We start from the raw sequence: 24,685 nt of genomic DNA, 5'->3' as shown, positions 1-24,685 counted from the left end.
GTTTTATATACCTCTTGTCGAAATTCATAGATTCAGCTATATCAAAAATGGAAATTTTTGATGATTATTGTTGTTATTGTTATGGAAGTTCACTTTTCGCTGCAGAGAGGAATAATTTATTGTCCTAGGCCAAACATATCGTTTAATCTATTAGCAATGTTGAAGTTAGTGCAACTGGTGATTTTCAGACTGCAACCAAATTTGTGCTTGGTTTGTTCCTAAGAAATTGTTTTCTTTCGCAGAGAATAATGTTTGGAAACTATTTTTCTATTTCATTTCCTCCAGCTGTGGATGACTTGTGAAACACCGTCATTTCCAGGCGTCCTTTTTTTGTTCAGAGATAGAATAGCTTCATAACACGTCTCCAAGCATTACTTTTAATCACAAATTTCTTTCGTTCTTTCTTCTATCTGTTCTTCTTTCTATTCTTCCTCCCCACTTTTTCTTCTAATTAGTTGCCTTTCACTATTATTCTTATTTTTCTGTATTGTTAAGTGGAGAATGGTTTTAATTAGAAATACAAATAAAAAAATTGGCTCAGAAAATACTCTGCTCAAGGGAATTAAAGGATCGCTTCTTCGAAACCCCGTAACTGTCTTCCACTGCAACCCCGAAGTTTGAAATTTGGTTCCAATGTGCCTAAAACCTTACTCTATAATGGTGCAAAACCATGATGCTTTGCGAGGTCAACCTCAGTCTATATGACGCTTCAATCAGCAAGGCTACATTGGGAACAAGGCCACACTGGCACCAAATTTCACCACAATTTTGCCCAATACCAGCGTGCGCGTATCCACATGATGGGAAGGTCGTCACATCCCCTCTTACCCCCTCATTCACCCCTCATTTTGATGACTCTGCGATGGAAGTCAGAACGATGACGCCCAGCTTCGAAATCCCGTGGTTTTGCTTATGGGTGGCCGAGGAAAAAATTACACACACCGCCGGTCAGAATCGACACGAAAAGTACTTAGAGGGCGGTGTAAGGCGCGTCAATCAAACCACCCCTTTTCTTGAAGCATCGATTCTCGCACATTTCACGATCGTAACGTCAGTTCTCAGTGCGCTTAGCAACAGAACGACGTCCTTGACAACCTTTGCCGTTGCAGACTCTACCCGGATGTTCCAAACCCTCTCTAAGGACAGTGTGGGGATGCGTCGTCACTGAACATATCGCACCCCTTTGGAGTGCAGTGTATCAGCAATTTCTGCTCTCGTGTACAGGCTGGAACCACTACGACTGTTCAAAATCATTCTACAAAATTTGAACGTGATCCGAAGCAACAAAGAAAGCTTTTGCTTTTAAAGCCCTCCTGCTACACGCCCTTCTGTGACGTGATCACGGAGCGCTGCCACATTGACACATGCGTGAGCACAACTGACGGTCCCTGTAAAATCACCCTGTCTGACAATACAGTCACTGGCACACATTTATTGAGATTTTTAAAAATGTGCCTTTACAGAGAAAACCTGCGAATTAGTCCTAGACACCTGCAGGCAAATAACCACTTTACTCACCTCAGATGTCAGTTGCCTACCAGCAAGCAGCTAGTATCTGGCAATGTGATATCATTAGCCAAATTGACACGTCATATGAACTTCTAAGCTCTCAAATCTGTCTCAGCCTATTTCTTGCACTGACACACTCTATAGGCTCAAGGTTTTTCGTCGCTCATTCCTGAGCGTCCCTGACTCATTTCCAGGCCCAGAAGTAGTATACTCTGATTACTCTATGGTTCACGGACAAACTGGTTATTCCTAAACATATCCAACTTACAGTGAACTACGCTCCTTGGAGAGCGGATTCACTGTATTCACTAAAGAATTGGTGGCCATTGCTCGAGCTTTCATCCACCTTCGTTCTTGCACCTGTGAAACTTTCTTCATCGGCACTGACTCCATAGTAGTCTTCAGGCTTTCGACCAGTGCTGCACGCGACACCAGTTGGTTTTGACTATTCAGGACATCCTCTATGACGTCCACAGTCTCTATGACCGTCTTTGTATGTTCGTATGGACCCCTGGTCACATTAGAATCAGGGAACGCACATACTGACCGACTGACCAACTTGGCTACCAGATTGCTGACTTTAAAGTTGGGGGTACCGGAACTGGAACGTCACTCGACTTCACTTAAAAAAAATGGTTCAAATGGCTCTGAGCACTATGGGACTTGACATCTATGGTCATCAGTCCCCTAGAACTTAGAACTACTTAAACCTAACTAACCTAAGGAAAGCACACAACACCCAGTCATCACGAGGCAGAGAAAATCCCTGACCCCGCCGGGAATCGAACCCGGGAACCCGGGCGTGGGCGACTTCACTCCGTCAGTTCTTGGATGCTTGGAACTGTGATTTGTGTGCCCTGATTTATTCGAAAAAACTGCCAATAATAAAGGAGACCACGATCATGTGTCAGTCTGTCTTTTGTGCTTCTTACAGGGAATCGTATTGGCCACACCTGGCTGACCCATGGTCACATCCTCCGGTGTGAAGATCAACAAGATTGTAGGTGAAGTGCCCATCTAACAGTGGTCCGAATCTTACTGGATTGCCCTAATTTGGTCATCTTGTTGAACTTTGACACGCTACCTCCGGTGCTAGTGGATGATGTCAAAACGAGTGATGTAGGTTCTACGCTTTATCCGTGAAAATAGTTTTTACTCCTCTTTGTGACGTAGTGTACATTAGCCTCGTCGGCCGTTTGAGGGGTTGGAGGGGTGCACCATCGCCTCCTCCCATCCAGGGGCCCATGGCTGCACTTGATCGGTGGTCCAGCCTGGCTGCTTCCCTTCCAATCTTTTTATTTCTTGTCGTTCTTTTACATCTGTTGTTGGTTTGCTGTCTCGTCGACTTAGTTCTCCTTTCTGAGAGTTTATCTTGTGGTAATGAAAGGTATGGAAGCACAGGTCAGATGGAGAGGGTGCGTCACACGACGCATAACGTGCCTGGGGGGCTTCCAGCTGCTTTCCGGGGAAGCAATTCTCCCATCTTCACTGTTTTGCCCCTCTCTTAACTCTTGTTGATTCTGAGTCTTGGTTTTCTTGATTATCGGACGCAATTGTGTTAATTGGGATTTGCCTTTAGTGCCCTTCCTTTCTGGGGCATATTCCCAGTTTGACACACAAATGATTGAGAGATAGTTGGCACCGTAGCTTGGTCCCTTAAGCCTTCTCATTCCATCCATCCATCCATCCATCCATCCATCCATCCATCCATCCATCCATCCATCCACCCATCCACCCTCTGGTCCTTTTTTCGCTTTCGTCAAGACCTTTCTGTTTGAAACGTGTTCGAACCCGAGGGTGACGTCGCAGAGCGCTATGCTTTTGCACCGTTGTAAAGGAGGATTGTGGACAATTTTGAGAGAAATTTCAAACTTGTGCGTTTCACTGGGAGACAAGTAGGAGGTTTCGAAAAAGTGATCCTTTAATTCTGTTGCACAGTGTATTTCATACGCCTTAAGGTAGGCAATCCAACGTCATCGGTAATAAGGGCTGAGAATGTACGTCAGGTTGCGTACCTTCAGGTGCACGAAATATCTTCCATGCTAGTTTTATTTTGGAACCTTACACAAAAAAGAATGGTGTCTCCTCAAAAAAAGACTTTCGTTTAATACACGCCATTATCGTTTCAGATTGTCTCTCTTACCAATTTCCAATACGACTCAACAAGTATATTACCTACATCAACATATTTCGTGTTACAGTAAAACAAAAAGTAATGGGCTTATGCGCAGGGGCACTGACTGTCGTCCCTCTTGAGTCCCATGTATCTATTGAATTGGAAAGAGCGAATATGATGTCGACATTACTTCTATTAAAAAAAAAAACAATGTGTTAGAGATAAAATGATTGACTTGTGTTCGTTTATTTGATAGATTTTGACAACACGATCACATTAACATTTAACAATGCCGTAACCGGTTTCGATCAGCCAGCCGTCATCTACAAACAAAGGCACATGCTGTAAGCGATTTCCGTTGCGCTAACGACAATAATGTACTGTAACTGTTGACAACGGCCGGCATGAGTGGCCGAGCGGTTCTAGGCGCTACAGTCTGGAGCCGAGCGACCGCTACGTTCGCAGGTTCCAATCCTGCCTCGGGCATGGATGTGTGTGCTGTCCTTAGGTTAGTTAGGTTTAATTAGTTCTAGGTGACTGATGACCTCAGAAGTTAAGTCCCATAGTCTCAGAGCCATTTTTTTGTTGACAACGCAGTGGAGACCACGTGCAGCATGTGCTCTTAGACTGAAGATGACCACTGGCTGTTCGAAATCGGTTACGGCACTGTGAAATGCTAATATGATTGTGTTGTGGAAACTAGATCGATGTGCTAATTTTTGACGTATGAGATTAGGTTTGAAAACACAAAAAGATAATGCGTGTAGTCTTCAGAATGAAGCGTGCACACAGCTGTGCTCCCGCTACGTAGTTTTCCACTGCAGCAGCTTCACGGAATGCGGCGTGTTCTCTTGTTTCCACTGAAAGGCAAATGTCTCGCACCCGCCCCGCATACTAACGCGCGCATCCACTGCAGTGAAGTGACATTTACATTCGCCGATTCCATGTTTGCGGAACGACGTCGTCCTACCCCGGTGAACAGCTAAATGCATCTTAAAGGGTTAGGAATGGCTGCTGCGATGCTGCACAAAATTCCCATTGTCGATCAGTTACGAAAATATTTACTATTATGAGTACTACATGTCAATGAACGAGACATTGTCTTTATTGTCATCCTTGGTGGTGGTGGTGGTTGCGGCAGAGTTTGTATTATGATTGAAATGTAACCTCCTGATATACCGTGTAAGGTATTTACGTGATCTTAATGTTTATTGTAGAACCCGATACACCTGTACAGTTTGAGCCTGCAACTTATCCTTTGAGGGTTTGGGCAATAAAATTTAATTTTGAATGGACACTTAATAACTTTGGTTAATAATATGAGTATTTTGTTTCATTGTCAATTTAAATATAGTAATTGACCAAGCATATGCAAGTGGCGGGTAGTTCGTTGTTTTAAGCGATGTAAATCCGCAATTTCTCATGTAACAATGATGCAAATGATACAAAACAAAGTATGTTTGACAATTAATTAAATATAATTACTGAATGCAGAAGGACGTTTAACAAATCTCAAGTAAGAAGTTTCAAAAAAGAAAAACGATAAGTAAATCATACAAAAAATATCGCATATTTGAATCAGAAAAAACACGTTGCAAAAAAATCTAATGTTTATTAAGCTAGACAAAAATATTAAACAACGTGGCACAAGAAAATAGTTTTAAAGTTGTTCAGGTATTCTACAACTAATTTAGTAACAATTTTTAACTTTGTAAGAAATGCAGGAAGAATTTTTCACTACGTAGCGGTTTGTGCGCTCATATGAAACTTCCTGATTAAAATTGTATGCCAGGCTTGGAGTCGAGCCCGGGACCTTTGCCTTTCGCAAGCAAGCGTTCTACTAACTGAGCTACGCTGCGTTGCCCGTGGTGATAGGTAATGGCTGAAATGTAGTATTCTCGGGACACTTTTGGTACTGTGGATCTCGGAATATTGAGTTCCATAACGATTTCCGGAATCGAATGTCCGATGCGTCTAGCTCCGACTACCATTCCGTTTTCGAAGTCTAAGGATTCTCTTTGTGCGGCCATAATCACAGTGTTAACCTTTTCACATGAATCACCTGAGTACAAATGACAGTTTCGCCAATGCACTGTCCTTTCATACCTCGTGTGCGCGATACTAACGCCATCTGTGTATGTGCAGATCGCTATCGCATGACTTTTATCACCTCAGTATGTGGTCAATAATAAAAAAACTAACTACAGCTTTATAAAATAGCTGTATATTGCAAAAATCTGTTTCACAGCGCACTAACTACAGGAACATCTAAATGATATTCAGCAGTGGGGAATTATTTACAAAAGACAAGTAACCATTGATGAGATGTGCATTTTCTGGAGAAAGGGAATAAATTGAACAGTAAGGATATTCACCAAATGCGTGCCACGGAGATGGAAAACTATGGCAAACCGCGAGGAGGCTTTTATACACTCCTGGAAATTGAAATAAGAACACCGTGAATTCATTGTCCCAGGAAGGGGAAACTTTATTGACACATTCCTGGGGTCAGATACATCACATGATCACACTGACAGAACCACAGGCACATAGACACAGGCAACAGAGCATGCACAATGTCGGCACTAGTACAGTGTATATCCACCTTTCGCAGCAATGCAGGCTGCTATTCTCCCATGGAGACGATCGTAGAGATGCTGGATGTAGTCCTGTGGAACGGCTTGCCATGCCATTTCCACCTGGCACCTCAGTTGGACCAGCGTTCGTGCTGGACGTGCAGACCGCGTGAGACGACGCTTCATCCAGTCCCAAGCATGCTCAATGGGGGACAGATCCGGAGATCTTGCTGGCCAGGGTAGTTGACTTACACCTTCTAGAGCACGTTGGGTGGCACGGGATACATGCGGACGTGCATTGTCCTGTTGGAACAGCAAGTTCCCTTGCCGGTCTAGGAATGGTAGAACGATGGGTTCGATGACGGTTTGGATGTACCGTGCACTATTCAGTTTCCCCTCGACGATCACCAGTGGTGTACGGCCAGTGTAGGAGATCGCTCCCCACACCATGATGCCGGGTGTTGGCCCTGTGTGCCTCGGTCGTATGCAGTCCTGATTGTGGCGCTCACCTGCACGGCGCCAAACACGCATACGACCATCATTGGCACCAAGGCAGAAGCGACTCTCATCGCTGAAGACGACACGTCTCCATTCGTCCCTCCATTCACGCCTGTCGCGACACCACTGGAGGCGGGCTGCACGATGTTGGGGCGTGAGCGGAAGACGGCCTAACGGTGTGCGGGACCGTAGCCCGGCTTCATGGAGACGGTTGCGAATGGTCCTCGCCGATACCCCAGGAGCAACAGTGTCCCTAATTTGCTGGGAAGTGGCGGTGCGGTCCCCTACGGCACTGCGTAGGATCCTACGGTCTTGGCGTGCATCCGTGCGTCGCTGCGGTCCGGTCCCAGGTCGACGGGCACGTGCACCTTCCGCCGACCACTGGCGACAACATCGATGTACTGTGGAGACCTCACGCCCCACGTGTTGAGCAATTCGGCGGTACGTCCACCCGGCCTCCCGCATGCCCACTATACGCCCTCGCTCAAAGTCCGTCAACTGCACATACGGTTCACGTCCACGCTGTCGCGGCATGCTACCAGTGTTAAAGACTGCGATGGAGCTCCGTATGCCACGGCAAATTGGCTGACACTGACGGCGGCGGTGCACAAATGCTGCGCAGCTAGCGCCATTCGACGGCCAACACCGCGGTTCCTGGTGTGTCCGCTGTGCCGTGCGTGTGATCATTGCTTGTACAGCCCTCTCGCAGTGTCCGGAGCAAGTATGGTGGGTCTGACACACCGGTGTCAATGTGTTCTTTTTTCCATTTCCAGGAGTGTAACAACGACTATTTCCCATGCCGGGAAACGGTGTTGCAACTGTGCTCCCAAGGCGCCTGTGTCGGATCTACATGATTTCCTGCGAGATAGCAAAAGGTTGAGGGTCTGACACAGGGCTTCACTTTAATTGAAGCCACCGTCACTGTGGGTTAAATTACCCGACACACTAATCTCTATCGCATCCATTATTACATCGCCGCAGAAATTGAAGGGCATGCACCGAAACTCTGGGATCTATGTATTTCATCTCACTGCTCGGAGAATGGTTGGCTGTACAGCTTAACGTTGATGTCCTTCACAGCATTCTTTTCTGGAGTTAGTTGGAGCAACCCGTATCTGCACTCGGCACACTTGAAAAAGGCTGCTAGGGAGGCTGTCGTAGTACTGTGGGAGGGAGATAGTAGTAACATTCATTAGACTGAAAACTCGGAAATCTGTATATTCTCTTTTCCGCCGAGAAAAGATATCAACGAAAATCTTGAGAGCATCCCAGCGAAATTTTTAGTCTATGGATTGGTTTGATGCACTTCTCGAATGAGAGCAGATACGGTATGAGTAGTGATTCCGGAGGTAGCCCCATGAGACGAGATATGGGAGCAGTTAATGCACCCAGGAACACTGTAGAACATGATTGTTTCGGTGATCGAGGTTTTGTGGTGTGGGCAGGCATAATGTTGCATGGACGTACTGACCTCCAAATCGTTGAACACGGTACATTCACCGACCATCGTTATTGTGACACTGTGTTCCTTCCACATGGGCGTCTTTTCAGAGGTGTTTTCTGCCGTGATTTCATTTTTATGGGTGAAAATGAGTTATTGCATTGAACGGCGGAAGTGGAGGAACGATTTCGCCTACTGGGACTGGGCTCCCTGTCCCGCTGACTCATTGGAGAAGTCTATTTCAGCACGTCTACCTGTACCAACGGCCATCCAGCCGTTGTCAGCGGGGCTGGTGGAAGAATGGAACGGCCGGCCGGAGTGGCCGAGCGGTTATAGGCGCTACAGTTTGGAATCGCGCGACCGCTACGGTCGCAGGTTCGAAACCTGCCTCGGGCATGGATGTGTGTGATGTCCTTAGGTTAGTTATGTTTAAGTAGTTCTAAGTTCTAGGGGCCTGATGACCTCAGAAGTTAAGTCCCATAGTGCTCAGAGCCATTTTAACCATCTGAAGAATGGAACGCCCTACCGAAAGAACTCCTTACGAAACTTGTGGCCAGCATGGGAGCATACATTGCCCTCAAAGGTGATGAGACACACTACTAAGAACGATGCGCGGCCTTTTGTAATGTCTAGGAGACCAGCATGAATCGCGGTGATTTCATTGCAGTTACTATCTTTGAATAACAGTGTCATTTCCTTTCTTGCAGCTACCTTCTCTACTGTCCAGTAATAACGTCTCGTCAGTCACTTTGTTCACTATAACTAAGGGAGACAGTTTAAATAAATATAATTTCAATGAAAGTCCTGTTAATGTAACAGAAAAAGATTTCTAATGGAATAATACTGGTAAACCAGAACTAATTTCCCCGAAGTTTCTTTATTTCGTGGTTTGCTTCATGAAAGTGTCTGTGTTGTTTGCTTGGTGCTTCGTACAACATTGCTTCAGCATTGTACCTGCGCTGAATTTTGATTTTTGTAATTTCATACATAATGTTACAAATTATTTAAAACTGTGGAATCCCATAATTTTTATTTATGAAGCTGACGAGTTTCACCTGTGCAGGTAAACGTTACTGCGAGATAGCGCAATTTTGAGTGTAACATAGACAGCTGACCAATTCACTATTACCGTAAGGATTATAAATGACGTAACAGTTACTGTTCTTGCAGTCAATACGTGATGCAGAGGTGGATCCTGAAATACTGTTTGCTTCTAGTGAAGCATGCTTGCATTTTATTGGGTCAGATTTCTTAAAATCCTTATTATTCACGCCAAGAGCCTCTGTGCAACCACTGACATGAAGCAACATTTTTTTGCAAATTTGTGGTAAGTTACTGTGGGACCAAGCTGCTGAGGTCATCGGTTCCTAGCCTTACCCACTACTTAATGTAATTTAAACTGGTGTGTTGGCTGAAGAACCAACACCGTGTTACTAGAGGAAGCCGAAATGCACGCATTTTAGCTCACGCAGGCTGGCGTGAGGAGGGAAGAACTATACTGACAAGGAGTTAGCATTCAGAAAGCGGACGTCATTAGTTTGATACTTAACTTTAATCCATTAATGATGAACGTCGCTCTTGACGGTACATGATTCACAATATTATCTGTTCAGAATAGTAACTGAATATGGCGCCTTGCTAGGTCGTTGCAAATGACGTAGCTGAAGGCTATGCTAAAACTGTCGTCTCGGCAAATGAGAGCGTATGTAGTCAGTGAACCATCGCTAGCAAAGTCGGCTGTACCACTGGGGCGAGTGCTAGGGAGTCTCTCTAGACTAGACCTGCCGTATGGCGGCGCTCGGTCTGCAATCACTGATAGTGGCTACACGCGGGTGCGACGTATACTAACGGACCGCGGCCGATTTAAAGGCTACCACCTAGCAAGTGTGGTGTCTGGCGGTGACACCACATAAACTATCTCACGCTAAGGACAACATACACACCCATTTCCAAGGGAGGAGGATTCGAACCTCCGACGGGGGAACCGTGGCAAGGCGCCCAGACCGCAGGGCTACCCAGCGCGGCATGAAGCAACAGTACCCACATTGATCAGCAACTTTAATACCGTTACTTCAGGTTTATTTTAATTTTTACACAGCTCTGTGAGCAGATGCTACTGACTCTGAAGTCTACATTACATCTACATGATTACTCTGCAATTCACACTTAAGGATTCACTTAAGAGTTTGATATAGGGTTCGTAGAACCATTTTGAAACTGTTCCCCGATGCCTCTGGATCACGGGGTCCCGGGTTCGATTCCCGGCCGGGTTGGGGATTTTCTCTGGCTGGGGACTGGGTGTTTGTGTTGTCCTCATCATTTCATCACCATCATGATCATCATTCGTGACAGTGGCAAAATTAGACTGCGTAAAAATTTTGACTTTGTACGGGCGCTGATGACCGCGCAGTTGAGCGCCCCACAAACTAAACATCATCATCATCATCATCATCATCATCATCGTCATCACTGTTCCCCGACCGTTACACTCTCAAATATTGTGCGGGTAAAATGAACACCTAAATCTTTTCGTGCGAACTCTGATTTCCATTACTTTATTACGATGGTCATTTGTCCCTGAAGAATGGAAAATTTTAGCATTCGGAGAAGAAAATTGGTGATTGAAACTCTGTGAAAAGATCTCACTGCAAAGATAAACGCGTTTTAATCATTGCCACAACAACTCGCGTATCATCTCCCCCCATTTAGCGATAATAAAGAACGAGATGCCCTTCTTTGATTTTTTTTTCTACTCCGGCGTTCCTATATGGTAGAGGATCCCATACCGAGTACCAATATTCCAAACGAAGACAGACAAACTTAGTGTAGGAAGTCATTTTAGTAGAGTTGTATCTTCTACGTGTTCTGCCAATAAAATGTAGTCTTCGGTTCGCCTTCTCGCAACATTTTCTGTGTGGTGCTCCAATTTTGGTTCTTCGTAATTGTAATCAGGCTCGATACAGTGCGGGTCAGCGTAGTGAAATGGAAAGAAGACAAGGATTTCTGCTCAGACGAATATAGGGTAGTATCTACAGTAGCAGAAAATAATATAACGTGAGTAGGATTCGTTATGAAGACGAAAATTGAACAGAGAGTGAATTGCTGTGAATAGTTCAGTGACGCGGTAGTTATCAGAATTGACACTAAACCAACGCCAACAACAATAGTTCATCTATACAAGCCGACGTAGTAAGCAGAAGATGAGATAGTAAAAATCTATCACGAAACTGAGCGGTTATTCAGTATTTAAAGGCATACACATTGGGGACTAGAATGCGGTAGTAGGGGAAGGAGTAGATGAAACCGTTACCGTAGAATATGGCTGGAAGTAGGAGTGGGAGGAAAAAGACTGACTTGTGCAATAAATTTCAGCCTGTAATAGAGCATACACTGTTCAAAAATCACAAGAGCAGGGGGTAAACTTGGAAAATAGGGTGAAGTTTAAGAGTGACGTGCGGAAGAATCGATGTGGTAAGATGGTGGATACTGAAATACTGAGGAATAATGAGATTTGTTACGCTGCAGATACAGCGATAATGAACGCCACAGTAGGCAGTCCAGTTGAAGAGAAATGAACACCTCTACAAAGGGCAAAAACAGAAATTAGACAGACAAACATAGGCAAAAGGAAGGTAATTGAGAAGAAGCTATGGGTAACAGAAGAAATAGATGAGCTGATCGATGAAAGAAGGAAGTAAAAAAATATTCAGAGTACCAGGAAATGCGTCAACTGTTCGACGAAAGAAGGATGTATAAATGGGTTCAAGGAAATTCAGGAAATCATACAGTTTATAAAAATGCATGTATGTATGTACGGACTCAGTGACTTCGATAGGCAATCATTCTTGGAAATTACCCATTTTTGCGTTCCATGTGTTATTAAATTACCAAAGGAACTTGAATTATCGTGAAATACAAGTAAAAACAGCTGAATCACACTGATTTAATAATGTGCGCTACAACTGGTTCATGAACAAAAAATTTCGAATATGTGTATAAAAAAATGGTTCAAATGGCTCTGAGCACTATGGGACTTAAAATCTGAGGTCATCAGTTCCCTAGAACTTAGGACTACTTAAACCTAACTAACCTAAAGACCTCACACACATCCATGCCCGAGGCCGAATTCGAATCTGCAACCGTAGCGGTCGCGCAGTTCCAGACTGAAGCGCCTAGAACCGCTCGCCAAAATGGCCGGCCGAATATGTGTATATTTGCAGCTAATTCCGATGAAAGCTAGAAGAATATAGACACAAATTTCAGGCAGGAGAGACATACACTACTGGTCATTAAAATTGCTACACCAAGAAGAAATGCAGATGACAAACGGGTATTCATTGGACAAATATATTATACTAGAACTGACATGTGATAACATATTCACGCAATTTGCGTGCACAGATCCTGAGAAATCAGTACCCAGAATAACTACCTCTGGCCGTAATAACGGCCTGGATACGCCTGGACATTGAGTCGAACAGAGCTTGGATGGCGTGTACAGGTATAGCTGCCCATACAGCTTCAACACGATACCACAGTTCATCAAGAGTAGTGACTGGCGTATTGTGACGAGCCAGTTGCTCGGCCAACATTGACCAGACGTTTTCAGTTGGTGAGAGATCTGGAGACTGTGCTGGCCAGGGCAGCAGTCGAACATTTTCTGTATCCAGAAAGGGCCGTAGAGGACCTGCAACGTGCGGTCGTGCATTATTCTGCTGAAATGTAGGGTTTCGCAGGGATCGAATGAAGGGTAGAGCCACGGGTCGTAACACATCTGAAATGTAACGTCCACTGTTCAAAGTGCCGTCAATGCGAACAAGAGGTGACCCAGACGTGTAACAGATGGCACCCAATACCATCACGCCGGGTGATACGCCAGTATGGCGATGACGAATACACGCTTCCAATGTGCTGCGTTCATCGCGATGTCGCCAAACACGAATGCGACCACCATGATGCTGTAAACAGAACCTGGATTCATCCGAAAAAATGACATTTTGCCATGCGTGCACCCAGGTACGTCGTTGAGTACACCATCGCAGGCGCTCCTGTCTGTGATGCAGCGTCAAGGGTAACCGTAGCCATGGTCTCCGATCTGATAGTCCATGCTGCTGCAAACGTCGTCTAACTGTTCGTGCAGATGATTGTTGTCTTGCAAACGTCCCCATCTGTTGACTCAGGGATCGAGACGTGGCTGCACGATCCGTTACAGCCATGCGGATAAGACGCCTTTTATCTCGACTGCTAACGATACGAGGCCGTTGGAATCCGGCACGGCGTTCCGTATTACCCTCCCGAACCCACCGATTCCATATTCTGCTAACAGTCATTGGATCTCGACCAACGCGAGCAACGATGTTGCGATACGATAAACCGCAGTCGTGATAGGCTACAATCCGACCTTTATCAAAGTCGGAAACGTGATGGTACGCATTTCTCCTCCTTACACGAGGTATCACAACAACGTTTCACTAGGCAACGCCGGTCAACTGCTGTTTTTGTATGAGAAATCGGTTGGAAACTTTCCTCATGTCAGCACGTTGTAGGTGTCGCCACGGCGCCAACCTTGTGTGAATGCTCTGAAACGCTAATCATTTGCATATCACAGCATCTTCTTCCTGTCGGTTAAATTTCGCGTCAGTATCATGTCATCTTCGTGGTGTAGCAAATTTAATGGCCAGTACTGTATTTCTGCTGTTTTTATGGAGGCTAATAATTCGCCCATTCTTACACTTCACTCGACTTTCTAATACGCGAATGTTTATGAAAATATAAGTTCTTTTGCTTCAAAGGTGAATGTATTGAAGATACATGACGTTTACTGCTGAGATTTAGCAACAATTGTGGAGTTATGTTCTTCCGTATTGAGAAACAGTTTACTGCTTTTGACGATTTATTAACACGTCTGGGTGGTTTTCCCTTAAGCTGTTGCTGCGATGGCTTATTTGGCAGTTTAAAGAAATGTAGTTATTAAGTTCCATGCAGGTTTCCTACGTTACTAATCACTGATTTGACTGAAAGTGTAGTGAACAAAACTCGTGCGTTGTTGGGTAGACATACGACGCCTTTCTGTCAGAGATCAGGTGTTCTGGAGTTTACTAGCAATTCCTTGTATTAAAGTTATTGTCGATTTTTGTTGCACTACATACATTCTAATTGTAAAAACTATGATACAAATTAATATAGATGTTAGTCGCACTCATCCGATAAACACTACTGGCCATTAAAATTGTTACACCACGAAGATGACGTGCTACAGACGCGAAATTTAACCGACAGGAAGATGATGCTGTGATATGCAAATGATTAGCTTTACAGAGCATTCACACAAGGTTGGCGCCGGTGGCGACACCTACAATGTGCTGACATGAGGAAAGTTTCCCACCGATTTCTCATACACGAACAGCAGTTGACCGGCGTTGCCTGGTGTAAGGAGGAGAAATGCGTACCATCACCATTCCGACTTTGATAAAGGTCGGATTGTAGCCTATCGCGATTGCGGTTTATCGTATCGCGACATTGCTGCTTGCGTTGGTCGAGATCCAATGACTGTTAGCAGAATATGGAATCGGTGCATTCAGGAGGGTAATACGGAACGCCGTGCTGGATCCCAACGGCCTCGTATCACTAGCAGTCGTGATGACAGGCATCTTATCCGCATGGCTGTAACGGATCGTGCAGCCACGTCTCGATCCCTGAGTCAACAGATGGGGACGTTTGCAAGACAACAATCATCTGCACGAACAGTTAGACGACGTTTGCAGCAGCATGGACTATCAGCTCGGAGACCATGGCTGCGGTTACCCTTGACGCTGCATCACAGACAGGAGCGCCTGCGATGGTGTGCTCAACGACGAACCTGGGTGCACGAATGGCAAAATGTCATTTTTTCGGATGAATCCAGGTTCTGTTTACAGTATCATGGTCGTCGCAATCGTGTTTGGCGACATCGCGGTGAACGCAGCACATTGGAAGCGTGTATTCGTCATCGCCATACTGGCGTATCACCCGGCGTGATGGTATTGGGTGCCATTGGTTACACGTCTGGGTCACCTCTTGTTCGCGTTGACGGCACTTTGAACAGTGGACGTTACATTTCAGATGTGTTACGACCCGTGGCTCTACCCTTCATTCGATCCCTGTGAAACCCTACATTTCAGCAGGATAATGCACGACCGCACGTTGCAGGTCCTGTACGGGCTTTTCTGGACACAGAAAATGTTCGACTGCTGCCCTGGCAAGCACAGTCTCCAGATCTCTCACCAATTGAAAACGTCTGGTCAATGGTGGCCGAGCAACTGGCTCGTCACAATACGCCAGTCACTACTCTTGATGAACTGTGGTATCGTGTCGAAGCTGCATGAGCATCTGTACCTGTACACGGCATCCAAGCTCTGTTTGACTCAACGCCCAGGCGTATCCAGGCCGTTATTACGACCAGATGTGGTTGTTTTGGGAACTGATTTCTCATGATCGATGCACCCAAATTGCGTGAAAATGTAATCACATGTCTGTTCTAGTATAGTATATTTGTACAATGAATACCCGTTTATCATCTGCATTTCTTCTTGGTGTAACAATTTTATTGGCCAGTAGTGTAGTATTCAGAAGTGTACCATGAGGGCCGCTTGGAGCACTGCTATCGCCATGGGGACGCAGGAACTAGACAGATTGTCGCGATTGCTACGTTAGACTGTAATTTCACGGAGAGTTTGTATGCAATTTAGACGTTTTGCACACAACATTCATACTGTCCGTGTACTTTAACTTAGCATAACGTTTCCAGTTGCTGCGCCACTTCATTCTCACTATGACGCCCTGTTATCCTTACCGTAGCAGAACTGTCCCTGTACTCTCGGCTGACAACGCACACCGTTGTTGCGCAATGGCGTTAGCGCGGAGCAACATGTGTAATCACTTTTTGATGTGCCCTCGTATATAGGAACCACAGAAAGAAGCGTTAATATTTTGGTCAGGCGAAGTTCAGATGTGAAGTGCTAGTCGCACGTTAACGCGCGGTCGAATCTCGAGATAGTTCAGGTGACGAGCGGTGGAACGTGCCAGTAGGTGCAGTGTCCAGCAGTGTGTTTGATTTCGGATATTTTGCAAGCTTTTGTTCAGTGACAGAGCTAAACCATCCATATGAAATTAGGAAATCGATTATTTCTGTGATAATTCGTCGAGTATGTATGCAAAGTTATCTGGATAGAATTAACGGAGATTGTGAGGCTAGCACCAGATGAGGAAAAATGGACTGAACTATCTAGAGAATTTGAATAGTGCGCAATGTTTTCTCATCACTGCATCGGAGCTCTCGAGGGTAAAATGTCAGAATATAAAATGAGGTACATTTTTCTTATACTTCACTTACAGATTTTTCTCTAGAGCGCTTGGCGCTGGCTGATTCTATCACAATAGTGAGTAGACATTTGCGCTTATGGGTAAGACGGCGACTCAGGAATTTTCAGATATTTCGTTCTACACGAAAAATTCACTGGAAAATCGTAGGACATACCAAAATGAAAACCTTTAATGGGAAACCGTGACATGGCACTTCGCTACGTGATCGTCGATGACGAGATATTTGGTCTGATAGAAAATCTAATGAGACTCTACATCTACGTTGTATAACAGCTGACCTATGAACGAAGTATTATTTAACTATCAGATACTTTATCCCGTAGCTACTTTGAATGTAGTTTTGGTATAGCGTGTAATAAATGGAGAATACTACATAGCCTATTACATATAGGTTTCGAACACGTTGTAAAAACGATTACAGTATATCACAACTAAGTTGAAATGAGAGACGGATTTAAACTCGAAGACGTATTAGAAGGTAACCTCACAAGTATAAATGCTGCCACAATGGACGACCCATTTCGTCATCAGATAACGTTCACGCTAAATTTACTATTTTGTTAATGGAGGTAGTCTTGAAAACTCAGACCGTATGATATGAACGAAATTGTTCTTGTTAAAGATAAATTTTTTCTTACTTACAATTTTTATTGAGTCTTTTCCATCTCAGAACATCAAAACCAATTCATCCCCAGCTCGCCGTCTCAAAATTTTATGATTCCGATGCTATATTCCAAACTGCTGGCCTTTTTTTGAATTTCGTCAAATGGTAGTTCTGTTTTCGTAACGACCAACATGAAAAATAACGGAAACACAAACAAAATACGTCTGGTCAAGACGGAGACGCGCGGTCAGCTGATCAGCACACGGACGCTATCTTCCCAAACGCGCGTGAACGTCAAAGCGAGTTAACGCGATTCATGTTTTCGGTTGTAAGTTGAGTGTTAGATGTCTAAATGCTGGATTCAAAAACGCGCGTCATGTTTTCGTCATGTGAATACAGGCTTGATTATCAAAAGACTAATAATCGATTGGGGAACACTGACAAAACGCCAGGGCCAGATGATGCATTGGGACAAAATTCGTTTCTCTGAGACTGTATTTTTGTGAAGGTCGAATATTTACTACACTAAGACGTAATGCGAGGCCATAGAAATTAAAAAGTACAAAAACAACTTTAACAAAAAGAAAAAAGAATTAAAATTAGAAAATTTGTGGGTTTTAGTACTAGATGAAGCAAACACTACATTAACATTCGTCGGCGTATTCGGTTATCATACGTGATGACCCGACCGTTGCTTGTCTAAGTATATACAGTTCGATTTTGCTGACAACGGGAATGTACCAACTTTCCCTCTCCGATCTGATTCATATTGACAGGATGTGTAGGGCACAACTACCGCTTCAACGTAAATAAACAGGGAGACCCAACTCTCCACCGTTTCCGACAAACTTGAGTTTGAAAATTTTACGCGTATTTCTATGTTTGGCATGGTCGGTAGCGGTCAAGAACTCCGCAGCCGTGTAGTTACAACGGTTAGTTTTAAGAGCGCGAGGTGCGTGGATCGAATATCCCTGCCTACACTTCTTTCTTTCCCACGTAATTGTTATGATTGTGCAAATTTTCATTGCTGAATGATTCATTTTTCTAATTTCTACAATCTTTGTCATGAAGAAAGGAGGAAAAAAATTCCTGATGACACTGGAAAAAATGGATACACAAGAAATTTGAATTAGATATTATTTTATCTACATGTGTGGCCAGTATAATGTGTAACCTATGGAGCACCGTACGTACCTGGATGATAATGATCACAGAAACACGGGAAACAGTAATCATTGCGGAATACAGTACTTGCGGTGAACGCCGAATCTCACGCATGTGCATGGCTTTTCAATAAGTCTATTGGAAAACAAACTTCGGTTACTTAAAAGCGGTTCTCGGACATCACACAATTTTTGCGGCGTAGCACGCATATCTGTTGTTGGAATTACTTCGGACAGAAATAAATTAAAAATAAGTGACGGAAGCGATATTCGACCCACAGACCTCGTACTTAATGAAACTAAGTGCTTACATGCTTGGCTGCAGAATCCTTGAGCACTAGCATCCATACGAAATGTGTAAACACGCGTAAAGTGTTCAAACGGTTGAGAGCTGCGTCTTGCTATTTACATCTGATGTCCTATTCGTGCCCTAAACAGCTTGTCAATATGAATAAAATCGGCGAGAGGAAGTTCGTATGGTCACCTTCTGAGCTTGCGTTGAGTTGCTATCTGAGTCTTCATAGCCTCTGAAAATGTCTCCAGTATTAGGCAACGAAACTTTGCGCACAGAAATTTGTCTTGGATCAAGGCATGATATCCATAAAACAACATCCACCAAGGACATTAAAGTGAATGTTTGTACGTAATGCACCTTAGGTTGTTGAGGGAGTTCGTCTTATACGAGTACGCGGCTAATTCCCCGTCCAAGGACGGACAGTGAGAAAACAATTACATTTAAGAGGCAGAAAAGTATCCAAGAGCAGTAATGATAGCTTTTTTTGTGCAGCTTCTTACTTACGACTAATATGCATTAGCGTGGCTGTGCTCCGCGATGTTTACGAAACACGTCACAGCCTTGGAGTAGCCTGTGCGCCCGCAGCCGTTATGTAAAAACCACTGCGACAGCTTTTCTCCTTCGTCGTTCCCAGCTACAAGAAAACGACACCTGGGTTCAGAATTCACTAAGCCCCCGAACAACCTTTACAATATTCTGCTACACGTCTTTGAAGAAAACATTGACGAAAGACGACAGTCGCTGCAAGATTTTGCTTAAGCAGTAAATTTCGATCGTTAGTCAGTTACATGTTCCGTAGAACAATTGAACGATTTTATTACAAAATCCATGTGGAACGCGTCAGTTTACAGGATACGTACATATGATTGATGTCAGTGAATGGCTACGTGCTGGCCATTTGTAAGTTCCTAAATGGTGTACTAGCCTAAAGTTGACTAATTTTTCAGTCTACCTATGCAACAACGCTTAAAACTAGATATTTTTATGGGCTAGCAATTCTTGAATAAAAATTCGTCTGTGGAATAGAAGAAGTCTTACAGAAGAGATGATTCAACATTATATTTAAAACTTGCTTTACTACCGGTGATACATGTTATGTTACTGGGCAAATGATCAAAAATTTTTGTTGATGAAATGTTAAGTGCTTTCTGAGCCACTGACAGCAATAATAATGAGTAATAAAGCTTTTTTCTAGTATTGTAACTATGTACGTCACTATTCTTCTGAAATTGTAATGAATTTTATCTTGACATGTTGGCGAACTATACAGTTCCATAGATATCTCGCCGCGCGGCCTAGGACGCCTTGCCACAGTTCGCCCTTCTCCCACCCGCCCCCCTGTCGGAGGTTCGAGTCTCCTCCCCGGACGTGTGTGTGTGTGTGTGTGTGTGTGTTTGTGTGTGTTTTGTCCTTAGCGTAAGTTAGATTAAGTAGTGTGTAAGCAGTAGTTTGGTCGCATAGGAACTTACCGCAAATTTCCAAAAAACAGATGTCTTCCTATGTCATTCCCGTCCACATTATCAAGGAGATGTTACCATTCTTCACCATGAGTCACGTTTCCTGAACGTTGAAACGGAAGAGGGGGGGGGGGGTGTCGCATTGCCTGGCCCTCTCAGACTCTCGATCTGACTCCGCTGGAGTTCTGTGCATGTGGGCTACCAAGGACATTGTTTACTGAAAAAGAGTTTGAGATCTGGTAGATTTGAGACAACAGATCTACGCCGCAGTAGAGGCCGTAACACTGGTCATGGTGCCGGCCGCGCTGCCGTCCGGAACTGCGGGACTGCTACGGTCGCAGGTTCGAACCCTGCCTCGGGCATGGATATGTGTGATGTCCTTAGGTTAGTTAGGTTTAAGGAGTTCTAAGTTCTAGGGGACTGATGACCTCAGATGTTAAGTCCCAAAGTGCTCAGAGCTATTTGAACCATTTTGAACCGGTCATGCTCATGAAAATGCGCAGTAACGTTTCGATGTCTGTCGAGCTACGAACGGTGCGCACACTGAACTGCACCCACATACATAAAAATGTTTGAACTACTGTGTACAATGTTGGACAACTTAGCCTATAAACTTTAATAGGTACTGAAATACAAACGTATTTGTATACCTCTAGCCCAGACTTCGTCTACCCTTACAGTGGATTATTCACTCCAGTTTTGCCAACAATTCACATTCACTGGGGATAGTGTACCAGCGCTAGTGAATTTTTGCCTTCACTTCCAAGAGGTAAGGAGGGTGAACCATGGTAGCAATAACGAAACATAGTTATATTTCGAAAATGGCATTTTATGACGTCCAATGTGAAAATGGAATTATATTGTGTAAAATTCATTTATTGCAGTAAGGACGCGCACCATGGCACTTAGAATTGCAAAACATATTTTTCGTTTTGCGAAAGTATCTCAGAGTCTGACATTTGTGTTGGCAGTTGCGTTTGAAGAATCTCTGGTCGCATCCCATCGACTGAGACGTTGCAAATGTCCTCAGAACAACAGTTTTCTCTGCTGGTACTTACTCCTCTGAGATTATTCTAACAACCCAGATCTCCAGATGTCAGACGCTGAGATCGGTACCAAACGTTGTGTGTCGATAGAGTATCAACCAAAACACCGATTTCGTTTGTGCTGTGTGCTGTCGTCCAGTAGAAGGTGCTTAGACGGTAGTAACAACAGAGTCCGCCACTGGTAACTGAGTGATTGCACCCGGCGAACGGTCTACCCGACGGGAAGCCCTAGTCACACAACATTTATTTTACTATAGTACAATATTGCTTAACTTTAGTTCATCTATTTTATTTCATTTAAATAAAGTGTCTGTCTTCGCTTCGTTCTGTATACCAGTTGACTCATATCTGTTGGACCCAACGAAAAAAAAAAAAAGTGGTCAGCGCAACAGAATGTCAATCTTAAGGGCCGGGGTTCGATTCCCGGCTGGGTTGGAGATTTTCTACGCTCAGGGACTGGGTGCTGTGTTGTCCTAACCACCATCATTTAATCCCCATCGACGCGCAAGTCGCCGAAGTGGCGTCACATCGAAAGACTTGCACCCGGAGACCGGCCTTCCAGACGGCAGGCCCTAGCCACACTTCATTTACGTTTACTAACAACAGAACTACGGAGTATACGCAGACTGTATCTGTGATTGCAGCATGCGAAGATCTCTGGTAGGTGAGTTGGTAGAGCGTCACATGGACGTGCTATGGATCACGAATTCGAAACCCACTGCTGGTGATTTTTTTCATCAGATTACGCTTGAAATTGTTATATGGGAGCACATTTTTCTGCCATGTAACAGGACATTTCGGAGTTTGTGGCACTGTTCTTTTGGGAGTCTGCTTTCACTTCGTTAGTTGAAAGTAGCAAACATGTAGCGTACATTTGTATAGATAACACCACACTATGTATACAAATGTACACTGTACGTTTATTACTTTCAACGAACGAAGCGAAAACAGACTGCCAAAATAACAGTTCTACAAACTCCGAAACGTCCTTTTACATTGCAGAAAAAGGTTCTCCCATATAACAATTTCAAGCGTAACGTAATTAGAAAAATCACCACCAGAGGGTTTCGAACTCATGACACATAGCTCGTCCATCTGACGCTCTACCAACTCACCTTCAAGAGAACTTCGCATTCAGAAATTACAGATACGCTATGCGTATACTCCGTTGTTCTGGTGTTACTTTTAATTACCGTTTACGCACCTTCTACTGGACAACTGCACACAGCACTAACTAAATTGATGTTTTGGTTGATACTCTATCGACACACAGTGTTTGGTACCGATCTGAGAGTATGACATCTGGAGGTCTGGGTGCAAGTGGGCAAGTACTGAACTAGGACCTGAGACAAAATGTTGTCGTAGTCGCATATCGCATCGTCTCTTCCCGAAGTGTTTAAAAACAATCACTTAATTACCTTGCGTAAAGATGGATCAGCATACCGATTCGTTAGAAACCATCAGCCGTTGTTTTGAGGACGAGGATCAACCTTGAATCTCCTCTTCCTCGATGGACGTCGGGAACCGGAATTCTCTCTCTCTCTCTCTCTTTTCAAGTATTAATCCCGAATTGCGAAGTCTGCTGCTATGGTTAAACGGATGTGGCATGTTAATTTTAAGGGGTGGCCGGGTAACCTTCCTGTCGCCACCCCGTCTCAGTTAGGGGAGGTGTGCAGCAATAAAGCACAATCGTATGTCGCAGGGGTTAGTGGTACAAACGGTACTGCTGTGGTCAATCAAGTGTAAATGACGAAGCACGAAGTCTCTCTGAATCAGTCTGGTGCTGGATGGATCTCTAGTGCGATAGTCGATTTGATTTTACGTGTGATGTCATTCGCCTAAAGTTGGCCGCGGCTTCTCTGGTTCGAAATGGCTCTTAGCACTATGGGACTTAACATCTGAGGTCATCAGTCCCCTAGACTTAGAACTACTTAAACTTAACTAACCTAAGGACATCACACACATCCATGGCCGAGGCAGGATTCGAACCTGTGACCGTAACAGCCGCGTGGTTCCGGACTGAAGCGCCTAGAACCGCTCGGCCACACTGTCCGGCGGTTTCTCTGGCGGCGCCGCCGTGGGTTTTGGCGAGGATTCTTCTAGCGGCGAGTTGAGACGTGCGAGAGGAGCTGGCCTGTGAAGTGAAACAGGGAAGTGCTGCCCCATGGCTGCAACGTGTTGTCGACATCAATGTTTATGTATGACCTGCGCGCAGAGTCCGTTTAAGGAGAGTAGGCGCAGCCGTGGTAACGCTGATGTCCGCGTTTGCTACGTGCGAGGGACAAATCTCATTCTCACTCAGCTACCGGCAGCCTATGTATCCTCGTGACCGGCATCCCTTGTGATTTTCGAGATGTAATGGTGTCTTGCTACAGGTGAAGCATTTATTGGACGACGAACGTACTTGGTCATTTCGGGACGAGGTGTGACCTGGTACACTCCTGCAGTATGGTGGCCGCAGATGAGGCGGTCTTTTGTGGAAATTATTGACCGAAACTGCAGTTTGTAAAAGGTGAGGATCGCGTGTGTTCGATACATGAGTTGTCCGCTTCAAAACGAGCTGTTTGGCTGGCGCCGCTTTCTCCGTGTGTTGTTGTTCGGAGGATTCACTTTGAATATCATTGGAATATTTTACTGTGGTTTTAATTATCAGTTTCTGATTGCCAATTTGCTCTCTGCTTAACTTCTAAGCTGTGGAACACTAATTTTACCACGAACTGTAAGTTGTGGAATTGAAATTTCTTATTTACCTCATTGTGATTTGTTGTGCACTATCACAAAATGGTTCAAATGGCTCTAAGCACTATGGGACTTAACATCTGAGGTCATCAGTTCCCTAAACTTAGAACTACCTAAGCCTAAATAATCTAAGGATATCACACACATCCATGCCCGAGACAGGATTAAAACCTGCGACCGTAGCAGCAGCGTGGTTCCGGACTGAAGCGCCTAGAACCGCTCGTATAACGCTACGTATCGAAGGTTCTCTGTACAAGAAAAGACTAGAATATTCGCGACTTTTCTCGAACAAATGCCAGACAGAATAACGTATCGAGATCACTAGAACGGCCGCGACGTTTCTCGTAGGTATGTGTTAGCTATCGATTTGACAGACAGAAATGTATAAAATACGATGACGCGGACGCGCGTGCTACGTAGGAAAGTACGACTATTCGATAACGCGATTCAGTCGAGTCGACTGACGAAAGAAACGACCGAGTAGCGTGCGGGCTGACTGGCGAGGGCAGCGCGGGTGACAATGCAAGTGATGGCGATGGGGAGGGGGGGGGGGGCATATGTATCCGCCACTGGTGAGGGGCAGACCGCCATAGAAGCATGTTACCGGGATTTCTTGACGATATTTAAGGGAAGCTGTCAAGAAAGAAGCGTCTCGGTAGCTGTCCAAGGTGTGTTTTTGCTTCGTGACAACGCCCCAGCTCGTCCTCGACACCATATACAGCGTCACATATGTTGGTTCTTGGGGGTATGGCGATTTGCCTCGACCGCTGTATTCTCCTGAGATGGCCAACAATGACGTCTTTCTTCAGATTAAGAAACCATTGCGTGTCAGGCATTTCCAGAACGACGATGAGGTGATCTCCGACGTGTAACGTGTCCT

The 24,685-nt window shown here is 44.7% G+C and overlaps 1 protein-coding gene across 2 annotated transcripts in view; it reads right to left on the bottom strand.

Moving 5' to 3' along the window:
• The window catches only part of LOC126203711 (serine protease filzig-like), a 370,785-nt gene that overhangs the window by 321,205 nt on the left and 24,895 nt on the right, over positions 1-24,685 (bottom strand). The gene's annotated exons all lie outside the window — the stretch shown is intronic.

This window comes from Schistocerca nitens, chromosome 9 (assembly GCF_023898315.1).
Source record: "Schistocerca nitens isolate TAMUIC-IGC-003100 chromosome 9, iqSchNite1.1, whole genome shotgun sequence".
Taxonomy (NCBI): Eukaryota; Metazoa; Arthropoda; class Insecta; order Orthoptera; family Acrididae; genus Schistocerca; species Schistocerca nitens.
The sequence above is the reverse complement of the archived record's forward strand: the minus strand, read 5'-3'. Positions and strand labels throughout refer to the sequence as shown.